Source organism: Sminthopsis crassicaudata, chromosome 2 (assembly GCF_048593235.1).
Source record: "Sminthopsis crassicaudata isolate SCR6 chromosome 2, ASM4859323v1, whole genome shotgun sequence".
Taxonomy (NCBI): domain Eukaryota; kingdom Metazoa; phylum Chordata; class Mammalia; order Dasyuromorphia; family Dasyuridae; genus Sminthopsis; species Sminthopsis crassicaudata.
Window position 1 is genome coordinate 26,026,786 of NC_133618.1, and position 12,610 is coordinate 26,039,395.

Sequence of the window (12,610 nt, forward strand, 5' to 3'; positions counted from 1 at the left end):
AAGTGATCATCCATCCTTTGCTTGAACACCTACAATAAGGGAGAATCTACTACCTCTAACGTGAGCTCATCTCACCTCTGAACAAAGCTCATGTGCCTAGGAACTTTTTTTTTAACTGAAGATAAATCTGCTTCTCTGAAACTTCCACCTAGCAGTCTGAGATTTATCGTCTGGGGCCATGCAGAAAAATCTAATCTTTTCTCCATGAAAGCCTTTTAAATACTTCAGGATAGTCAACATATCTCCCCCCTACATTCTACCCATCTTCAAGCCAGACATTCCCATTTGATTTCTATAAGCATATCAGCCAAAATTTCCTTCTCTTTCTCTTAGCTGTGTTACTCATCTAACCTAGATTAATGCAAGCAAGGAAAAGGAGGTCACAGAGATGGCAGTTACTGTAATAACTCCCTGTTTTAGGGTGCTAAAGGTAATCCTGATCTGAGTGATCTATCCTTCTTGCTGATTACCAGTGAGTCCCCACTGGTGTGCTTTCAATTTAACAAATTAGCTGACTGAATTTTATCAACTCTTAATCATTTAATTTAATTTAATTTAAAAAGGAGACAAAGCAAGAATATCAATAACTTAACATTCCATGTTTAAACTGAGGATGTTTTGTATCACTAATGCACATTGTCTATATCCATGGAATGAGTGGGTAAATTGAACCATATAATAGAGAGGACTAGGACACATATGCCCAGGTCAACTCACAGTTCTGTACTTTAAGCCTTGATTTCCTCTGTCTGCTTCAGGAAGGATCTGAACAATTAATTGATGGAAAAGATTGTTTCTCCCTTGGCTACATCAATTCATCTTGTCTTTTGAGCCTCTATATTTTCCTTTTGGATCAGGCTACTGCTCTCTTGTTCTGCTGACATCCTATTACCTTATTTCAGGAAAAACAAAAACCTCTAAATTAGGATCCAAGGAGTTCATCAGAACTGCTTACTTAGCTGGATTCTGAAAAGTTTTTCCCACTCAGTAGATGCAGCTCAGGCAAAAGCCCAACTTGTTCCATGTCACTCTGCCAAGTATCATGGTCATGCAAAATCTATCTTACTCTCTAGCTTGCTTTTCCAAGTTACAGATGTAAGTACAGATGTACAATCTCAAGTACAAGCAAGATCTCTTCATTGAGGTGACTTGTCCCTTTCTCATGGTGATAAACCCCAAATCCACAATCCTACCAACTATATTGAAATTTGAAATATATATTTGCCACAATCACAAAACAATTTTAGGAATTAGTTTTCTACCTATTGCCTTCAAAGTCCTTATTCCAGTTTTATGCAAAGGTACATTGGAACCAGTGCATATGGGCTCACAAGAGCCAACTGGTAATTTTTAGTGTGATCATTATTCCTAGAAAATCAGAAAATATTAAAAATCAGGGATTTATTGTTTGATTTCTATACTTTAAAAGTGATGGAGAAAATATTAACAATGAAGATTAAACTTAAAATTGAGTTGGGTTTTTGAAGAATTGGTTGTTAAACAATCACTGTATGAATCCTGATGTATGCAAATTAAATACTGAAAAATAGAACACTTCAGGCCATCTCTACATAGAAGAAATTGCTCTAAAGAAAAAAAAAGCATGAAAGTAGAAAGATCAGTTGTGAGAAACTCTGCTTTCTTTCCATTGGCCACACTGTCTGCATCTGAAGGAGATGAAAAGGATTGATGACTACACTTTAAATCCAGTCATTCAATTGATTTCAGTTGTATCTCATGCCTATAATTCAGTTGATATCACTTTAATCCATAAGGATAAATGGAATCACTTTGCCAAGCACTTTCATGAAATATGAGTGTATCATTCACTTAGTATTTTGCTTTCTAGACTTCCTCTATCATTTTCTAAGTTAGATGCTTAAGTCTAGGGAAGTGATTGTGATCCCATCAAGTACTTCAGTCTACTATCATAGTAATGGATCTTTCATCTTCTCTCATCATGATAGATATTTATTAAGTGTTTTGTAGATGTCATGAACTGTGTTAAGCCCTGGGGACACAGAAAGAGCCAGAAATATTGTCCCTTCTTCAGGGAACTCACATTCTTTTTTATCTATCTATTTATTTATTTATTTAGAATTTTTTTCCCACAGTATATATGCATGAGCAATTTTTTAAAATAACATTATCCCTTGTATTCATTTTTTCCAAATTATCCCCCCCTCCCTCCACTCCTTCCCCCCGATGACAGGCAATCCCATACATTTTACATGTGTTACAATATAACCTAGATACAATATATGTGTGTAAATACCATTTTCTTGTTGCACATTAAGTATTGGATTCCGAAGGTATAAGCAACCTGGGTAGATAAACAGTAGTGGTAACAATTTACATTCACTTCCCAGTGTTCCTTCTCTGGGTATAGTTATTTCTGTCCATCATTGATCAACTAGAAGTGAGTTGGATCTTCTTTATGTTGAAGATTTCCACTTCCATCAGAATACATCTTCATACAGCATTGAAGTGTACAGTGATCTTCTGGTTCTATTCATTTCACTCAGCATCAGTTGATGTAAGTCTCTCCAAGCCTCTCTGTATTCCTCCTGCTGGTCATTTCTTACAGAGCAATAATATTCCATAACCTTCATATACCATAATTACCCAACCATTCTCCAATTGATGGACATCCATTCATCTTCCAGTTTCTAGCTACAACAAATAAAGCTGCCACAAACATTTTGGCACATACAGGTCCCTTTCCCCTCCTCAGTATTTCTTTGGGATATAAGCCCAATAGCAGCAATGCTGGGTCAAAGGGTATGGACAGTTTGATAACTTTTTGGGCATAGTTCCAAATTGCTCTCCAGAATGGCTGGATTCTTTCACAACTCCACCAACAATGTATCAGTGTCCCAGTTTTCCCACATCCCCTCCAACATTCATCATTATTTGTTCCTGTCATCTTAGCCAATCTGACAGGTGTGTAGTGGTATCTCAGAGTTGTCTTAATTTGCATTTCTCTGATCAGTAGTGATTTGGAACACTCTTTCATATGAGTGGATATAGTTTCAATTTCATCATCTGAGAATTGTCTGTTCATATCCTTTGACCATTTATCAATTGGAGAATGGTTTGATTTCTTATAAATTAGTGTCAGTTCTCTATATATTTTGGAAATGAGATCTTTGTCAGAACCTTTAACTGTAAAAATATTTTCCCAATTTGTTACTTCCCTTCTAATCTTGTTTGCATTAGTATTGTTTGTACAGAAACTTTTTAGTTTGATGTAATCAAAATCTTCAATTTTGTGATCAATAATGATCTCTAGTTCTCCTCTGGTCATAAATCCCTTCCTCCTCCACAGGTCTGAAAGGTAGACTATTTTCTGTTTCTCTAATCTATTTATTATTTCATTCTTTATGCCTAAATCATGGACCCATTTTGATCTTATCTTGGTATATGGTGTTAAGTGTGGATTCATATCTAATTTCTGCCATACTAATTTCCAGTTTTCCCAACAGTTTTTTCCAAATAATGAATTTTTATCCCTAATGTTGGTATCTTTGGGTTTGTCAAAGATTAGATTGCTATAGATGCACCCTTTTTTGTCCTTTGTATCTAATCTGTTCCACTGATCTACCGGTCTATTTCTTAGCCAATACCAAATGGTTTTGGTGACTGCTGCTATATAATATAGCTTTAGATCAGGTACACTTAGACCACCTTCCTCTTACTTTTTTTTCATTAGTAGGGAACTCACATTCTAATGAGAAAGAAAAAATAATCATTATATACAAATTATATATATATAATGTAAATGCCAGACTCAGGGAATGAGGTAGGGGTGATGCAGGGGCTCAGTATAGCTTTCTGTAGAGGGTGAAATCAGAGATTTTAATCTTGAAAAAAACTGAGAAATTTGAAATCAGAAGTAAAGACCAGTTGCAGGACATGAAAAGAGTAGAGAGAGGGACTGCAATTTTGGAGAAAGAGTAAATGTGATTCCATCATTAAGTCATAAAATTATTCAGGAAAGGGACTATTTCCCTCATCAGAAAATGGAGTCACTAAGAAATTATGTTTTCATTCTTCCACCAAACTTAGAGCTCCAAGAGAGAACTTAACACAGAATTAGTACTTCCTTAAATCTACTTAGGGGCATTTAGAGAACATTATAGTGTGCCTCGAGTCAGGAAGACTCATTTTCCTGAGTTCAAATCTAGCCTCAGATACTAGTGACCCTGGTCAAGTGGTCAAGTCACTTAACCCTGCTTGCCTCAGTTTCCTATCTATAAACTGATCTGGAGAAATAAATGGCAAAACATTCCAGTATCTTTGTCCAAAAAACCCAAATGCTTCATATAGAGACATGACTGAAAAAAAAAATCTCTTAATGAACAACAACAAGAACAACAAATAACTTAATTCAACCAACATTTGCAAAAACCATCTATGTTCATGCTCTTCATCTCCCCATAAACACCTGGTGGTTATATTGTTCTATGGTTTCCTCTTTTCACCACAGGCTCCATTTCACTTCTACTTGAATACCTGCCAGGATGTGGCAGGCCCAGATAATGATGATAGGAGGGCAGAGCCTTAGACCCAACCCCAGATGGAGAAGAGAATGGGGCTGGGAACCCTGGGGCACAAAAAAGCCTCATTTCCCTCTCAGTCATTGACAGAAGAACAGAACATGGGCACTAGTGGCTACAAAAATTGAACTGAAATTGGAGGAAACCAAAGAGTCTCCAGCAGAATAGAATGGTGAACTGGAGAAGAAAGCAAAAGAGGTCATTCTTATTCTGGATACTCATTCTAGAGGTATTTGTTCTGAGAGGGAATGAGGCAGGTGAGCTGGGTGAAGAAAAGGGGGCCAGCCTTAGAATATTGAACTCTCATTATGATGGAAGAGATTCAGTCATTGCTCTTAAGGAACACCTAGTCTTGTGAGGGTGACATAGTCCATGACTTTAGGTGACTAATAGAGAGAGCTGATCTGATGGGGAGAAGAGATGCAGACAGCATGAAGGCAATGTACTAAGAGGGAACTAGTAATAGACAGTTTTTCCCCAAAATCTGTTCTCATTCTGAAGGGAAGATTAGCCCTTTCTGTAACTTTTCCCCATTCTATTAGTCATTTATGAAAGCATAGGGAAGTGAACCCATTTTTATAGGAAAGAGATTATCTCTATTTGTTAATTCCTTTTCTTGTCATTTACATAAATTTTATATCAAAGCTAAATGTTCTTATTCTTGGGTTGATGTCCCCTGCATCATCTGGATGGGCAGAATGGGCTATTGAATTTTACAAGCCTTTGATGAGCATACAATAATTGTGAAGCACAATGCTAGATGCTAGAGATACAAAAAAATGAGCAAGAAGCTCTAATTTTGTATTTACCATATTTCTGTGATTAATTTTGGGGGAATTCCCAGAAAACATTGTATAACCACAAGCTAGGACCTCATTAAAGCAAGAGTCCTTATTCTTTACCACTTTTTCTTGGAACTTTCTCACTCTCTATTTGCAGAATTGTAAAGGTTCACCTCATTCTCTTGTGAGGATAATTAAAGGATAATCCTTAGAAGGATAGGCTAGTTGGAGGTGAAATTAAGACTAAGAATGGAGTTAAAGTTGTCTCTATATAAGGAAAATGTCATAATAATCAAAGCTAACCCAAAGCGAAGGGGCTGCTTCATAAAATGGTGAGATCCCCATTATCTAAGGCCTTTAAGCCAATGGTTATATGATCTCTTGCTGGGGATTCTTGAGTAGCAAAATTCCATTTTTATGTGATGTCTACTAAGGTGTCATCAAGGTCCTTTCCAGCTCTAAGAATTTGTGCTTCTGGAATTCTTTTTAGAAGGTGCAGTATTGCAAATAGCACCCCCAAAATATGAACTTGTTCTGTCCCTTGGCGATCTTGCCTTTCTACCCCTTTCCTTCTGTCCACATACATGTGGACTTCCTCTTCTTTCATGTAATGAATGCACCAAAATAAAGCCTATCAGGACACTCGGAGTCACAACCCAAGGTTTCTTCTTAGGGGACTTTATAGGAGCTGCAGGAAAAGAGCCAACAAATTAGTAATGGAAGGCAATATTTGTAGTGGGGGTGGAATATATGTTCAGTGGGATATTAGTCAACAGGCCATTTACTTTTAGTGATAAACATGAAAGCATCATATCTAAAGCTCATTAAGATCTGTTCTTTTCCTTGTACTCTGTACTTCCCTATTCTTTTTCAAGCATTCTGTATATATCTTGTTCCAAATTAATTGCATGTAATCCTATTCATTAGGATAGATAGTCCATGAGGACAATGACTAGTTTCACTTTTTTAAAAAAAGTTTCCCAGTTTTTATCCCACTGCCTGGCACACAGAAGTACTTAATAATTGCTTATTATTATTGTTAGTCATGATAAGCTATTAACATATGGAATGTATTACCAGAAGAGAGATTGTTTTCCCTCTCATTGTACTGCTTTTGTTCAAAGGCTAGATGAGCAACGGTTGGGATTGTTTTCAAAGTAATTATTTTTTCAAAAATGAGATGGCCTCCGAGGTCTTATCTATTCTGAAATTCTGAGAATCTGTCAGACCAGGAGATGTTTAAACCAAGTTCAAGGAGTAATAAGCATCTTACCTGTTATACAAGTTTAGGACCATAATCTTCCAAAAAGCTCAATACTTACAAAGATCTGCAGGTGTATCTGTAATTTTCACTCTTCAAGTGAAATTTGAATCCCTCCAAAATGTTTTAGATAAATGTGGCCCAAAGGATTCATTAAAAGGAGAAGAGTAGAGGACACAATTCTGAGCCTTCCTGAAATTAGCTATATTAATCTTTGCCCAAATGATGCATGATCTGCCCTCATATCTCTACTCAAAGTTTAATCTGCTCAATAAACCAACCATAATAAACTGGTGCTTAGCTGTTGTTGCCTTAGATCATAGTTCCCTGCCTGTGAACCATTAGTGCCTGGTGACTTATTCAATGATTCAGTTTAAGAAATATAGTTACAAGAGAATATGGTGGAGTGGAAAGGATGCTGAGTTTGGAGTAATAGCATAACATCTGATTAATTGAAATCCTGCCTCTGCCTTTATGAAACTTTGGACAAGTAGTTTCACTTCTCAGTTTCCTCTACAATGATATGAGAGGGTAAGGTTAGAGGGCCTCCGAGGTCCCTTCAAAACTCTAAATCTGTGAGCCATGCAGAATTGGAAGGGAACTTAGATAACATTTAATCCAAACCCTTCACTTTACTGAAGGAAAAATTAAAATCCAGGGAAATTAAATGTTTTCCAGATTCCTATAGCAGATCTGAGATTAGAATCAATGCTCTATTTTATATATTTTTGATAAACAATAAAAATGTCCACATCTTTGTGTATATATATATATATATATATATATATATATATATATATATAATTTATCAAATATATGTAATTCTGTCCTCATAATTGTTTGTATTATGTCTTATTACCTTTGTAAAGGTGTTTTTGAATCAAATAACCAACTCTTGGGGTTTTTTCCTTTGTTCATGTGATACACTATTCCATTCTTTTTACAATATAAAATAATCCTGGGTTCTTCAAATTTACTTTCCTTATTATTTGAACATCTTTCTCCTTGCGACTTGCAAAATGTGTTTGTCGTTGAAACTGTTAAATTTAACCACCACATATTTTGGAATGGGAAGAGTAATTTGCATTCTCTCAATCTGTGCTTGATTGTGTGTTTAAAAAAGTCCTACATGATTTTGTTATATTTTCTACATTATAATTGTAATCGTTTGATTTTTTTGTTTTCTTCTGGGAGACCTATGGTCCTCAAATTCTCAGTATATCCTATCTTCAAAGCCAGCTGCTTCAGCATATATAAAATTTGCATTTTTATGTCTCTTCTGACAAATTTTCTCCATTTTAGAAATTTTGTTTTCCAAATCTATTGTTGATATTACAAGGTATACACTGGGTAAGGGCTCATAAGAGATCAAAGTTCAGAGGAGAAATTTCTCTTATGACTTATTTGGATTAATAACAGAATATAGATGAGGATAAAAGAGGAATTATTCATTAATCAGGGAAATAGACAAATTCCATAAAGAAATACAAGACAAAAAACCACGTATTTTGTCCTTAAGGGTGAAAATAAAAACCAGTTGAAATTCTACCCTCTATATTCTAACCTATTGGTCATCTATCTGTCTCCTTTTTTTTTCTTCTACTCCATTCTCTTCAAAATCTCTTATCCCTTCCAGAACATCAGCAGCTCACTTTATTCTGAAAGAATTTTTCTGGTTATCTCAGCATGGTCTAGTTCACTTCGGAATCATTCCAAACCCTTTCCTGAGTTTCAGGTTTTGTCCTTGTTTGTGTGTCTCTATGTATGTATCTTCTGAATACATTTTCTCTCCTTTCTCTGATCTGAGAATATTTGAAAGGAAATGTTGTTTCTCTTGTAGAAGGTCATTATCTCTGTCTTCCATTTCCTTATCCTGGTCTTCCTTGACTTATTTGCCTGGACCTAGTTGAGGGATCCACACTAAGCAAGAGTATATAGAAGGTGAATGAATGAGTTCCTTTCCCTCCATGATTCTCTATTTCTATTCTGTAAACAATTTACTGGTCTATTTATCAATATTTGGTTGGGGAAATTGTTGATCTTTAAATCTTGTAGCCCAGATATTGTCTACATGGGAAATATAAATCTTTTATTCTCGAGGACTCTTGATCTCTCATCCTTACTTGGATTAGGGAAGGCTCAAATAAGATTTTACCTTCCTATCATTGTGTAGGGGAAGGGGTTTGGGAAGGGGCTAATTATAGAAAAAATAGCCTCTTGATGGTAGGTTGGAAGTGAAAATGGAATCTATAGGAATTGCAGAAACCCCTCAGAGAGACCCAGAGCAAGAACCAAGATAGTGCCAGTAACATTAATGACATTTCAAAATGTTAGTAGAAATAGATTTACCTAAGAAACTCCTATGGTTAATGAGGAAGAAAAAATAGGTCTTTGAAGAAGTGTCAGAATAGTGAGGAAGATTAAGTACTAATATGTTCAACTCTTGAACTCTCACTGCAATAGTAGGTTGTGTTCTCGTAGATAGAATGGGGACTGTTCCCATCAAAGTTAGAGAGATGATTTTTGAAGAGATAGCATATTGGACAAGCTCTCATCCATTGCGCTCCCCATCTAACAGCTCATAACTGTTCTTGCCTCACTCATCACCAGGAAATTAGATTTCATCTAATCTAACCTCTTATATTCTACTCTAACCAGCTCAGTATTCAGTTAAAAGATTCCATCCTCATGCAGCAAGCCAACAGGAAAGTCATGGAGTGTCCAGGACTGCTCTGAATCCAGGAAATACCCTGCCTAGGAGCATCTTACCATTGCTCCAGCTGGCACTAGGCAGAGCACAGTGTGCTTCCTCAAAAGTCTGGACCTAATTACCTAATCCCCCTCCCATCAAATTTGATTCTGTCTTTTAAAAATTCTTTTTCTGATTCTTATTCTTCTTATTATTATTATTATAGCTTTTTTGTTTTTTTTAATTATAACTTTTTATTGACAGAACATATGCATAGGTAATTTTTTACAACATTATCCTTTGCACTCACTTCTATTCCAACTTTTCCCTTCCCTCCCTCCACCCCCTCCCCTAGATGGCAGGCAGTCTTATACATATTAAATATGTTATAGTATATCCTAGATACAATATATGTGTGCAGAACCAAATTTTTTGTTGCACAGGAAGAATTGGATTCAGAAAGTAAAAATAACCTGGGAAGAAAAGCAAAAGTGCAAGTAGTCCACATTCATTTCCCAGTGTTCCTTCTCTGGGTGTAGCTGATTCTGTCCATCATTGATCAATTGGAACTGAATTAGATCTTCTCTTTGTTGAAGATATCCACTTCCATCAGAATACATCCTCATACGGTATTTGTTGAAGTGTTGTTGAAGTGTATAATAATCTCCTGGTCCTGTTCATTTCCCTCAGCATCAGTTGATGTAAGTCTCCCCAGGCCTTTCTGAATTCATCCTGCTGGTCATTTCTTACAGAGCAATAATATTCCATAATCTTCATATACCATAATTTACCCAACCATTCTCCAACTGATGGACATCCATTCATCTTCCAGTTTCTGGCCACTACAAAGAGGACTGCCACAAATATTTTGGCACATACAGGTCCCTTACCCTTTTTTAAGATCTCTTTGGGATATAAGTGATGAGGGAGATTCAATTCGTGCCCTCCAGGAGTAGTTGATTTAAAATTGTAGTTGCTCCTAGAATAATAGTCTGTTAAACATGTTCATTTTGTCCAGCAAAAAGGCATATCTTTATCAATGACTGAAAACACTGCTTTCCTGGAGGGCAGAGACTCTCTCTACCTTTTCTCAGTATCCCTAGCTTTTAGTATTTCTGGCATATATTGTAGTAAGTGCCTGCTGATTGAATAATAGATTGATTTTTGAGTAACTTTTGTGAAAAGGTTTCTGGTATTAAAGAAATACTTGAAGTGTTTGAAAGTGAAATGTCAGTGTGTATTTATCCTCTTATGAATAGATGGCAACCCACCTGAGGACTCCAGCTAAAGTTGGAATCTGGAGGTAGAGAGAAACATTCTTCATGGAGCTTCAGTGAGTAGCAACTGATAATGACCAAAAGACCAATGGGGCAGGAATAGCAGCCATATAGTATCAGCAAGGACCAGTACTTATCAAAGATTATTCACTGACAGGGATGACAAGAACAGTACACTCCTTGTCATTCAGGATTTTAAATTTCCAGGCCTTGGGAAAGAAAGCAACAGGTTGACCTCCCTAGGATATGACTTTATAGCATTACAGGCATGAATCATCTCTTCATGAGTGTGCTTGATCACTTATGTCCCTTATGTATGTATTCTTACATGCATATTCTTTTTGCATGTCTTTAAATATACTTTCTGAGTTCTCGCCATTGTTGATTGTTTTTATGCATGTGCTTGTGTTTCAGAATGTGCTCCAACTTTATAAGGGACACATTTTCTTACTAATTTTCTTACTATGTACTTTCAGTAAATGCCTTTAGTTTGAATTGCATATGTCCTCTGGCTGATTACTACATCTAAACACAATGGTGGGGGGTTTACAACCTATGACTTTGAGTAGAAATGGATCCACAGAATACCTTCAACTCTAGATAGTTTTGTTGAAGGATCCACCATGTAAGTTGGATTTGCCTCCACATGTTATACTTTATAAAAGCATATAGTTCACAAAAGTCTTGGTGAAGTATTAAGCCTTAATAATACTAGTTCTTTTAAGAACCTTTGTATTGTTTAGAATTTTCTTACAATTGCAGTCATCATTTGTCTATAGTTCAAGAAGTCTGACACATCTATCTGAACTGATTTCAAATGAAGCATGCAAATCCAAGAAAATAATATACTCTGGGTTTATAATTATATAATCAAACAACAACAGCAAAAAGAAACTAAATGTGAGTGTTTTCTAAGATTATCACATTTCTACTTTGTTGGCAAGTAGGTAGCATAGTGCTACCATGGAAAGGCTGACTTGAAATCTCAAGTCAGCAGCTCTGTGATCCTGGCTAGATCTTAACCTTACCCCCTCAATTTCCTTATTTGTAAAATGAGGTTAATAATAGTCATCACAGGGTTGTTGTGAATATCAAATGAGATATTTGTAAGCACTTTGTAAACCATGAAGTGCTATAGAAATATTAGTTATTATTTTCTATATACCTATATATGTTGTAAATTTCATTACAATGTAAATTCTTTGAGGGCAGGAACTATATTGTGCTTTTTTTTTTTACTTCCAGAAGTAACAAAGTAACCTAACATATAGTAAGCATTTAGTAAAAGTTCTTTGATTAAGAATGCATTCAAAGGCAGAGCTTGACAATTATGCTTTTTTCTCATATCTCCTAAAGTCATTAGTCTAACAATAAAGTATGTGATCTGGAAATAATTGGTTAACTTCATCGTTTTGGGGTTTAGGAATGATTATTCACGTACTGGAGATTTAGAGTCTTGTAGAAGTAGTGCTAACTGTTCCCAGACATCTTCAGAAAGAAATTTTGTTGCATCAAACCATAAATCTATTGAAGAGGATAATGTGTTCCTGCATGATGGGACCTGGAGAAGTGGGAGAGATGGTGTTGAGAAAGAGAGACAGAGACAGAGAGACAGAAACAGAGAGAGAGAGACAGAGAGAGACAGAGAGGGAAGAAGAAAGGGAAGAAGAAGAAGAGAGAGAGAGAGAGAGAGAGAAACAGAGAGAGAGACAGAGAGGGAAGAGGAAGAAGAAGAAGAAGAAGAAGAAGAAGAAGAAGAAGAAGAAGAAGAAGAAGAAGAAGAAGAAGAAGAAGAAGAAGAAGAAGAAGAAGAAGAAGAAGAAGAAGAAGAAGAAGAAAGAGAGAGAGAGAGAAAGAGAGAGAGAGAGAGAGAGAGAGAGAGAGAGAGAGAGAGAGAGAGAGAGAGAGAGAGAGAGAGAGAGAGAGAGAGAGAGATTCACAGGAAAAGTCTTTATACCCCTGAACATGCCTTTCACTAAGAAATGATTTCATTTTATGCTCCTCCTACCTTTCTTTACCTCATAATCTACTCTTTAGACATA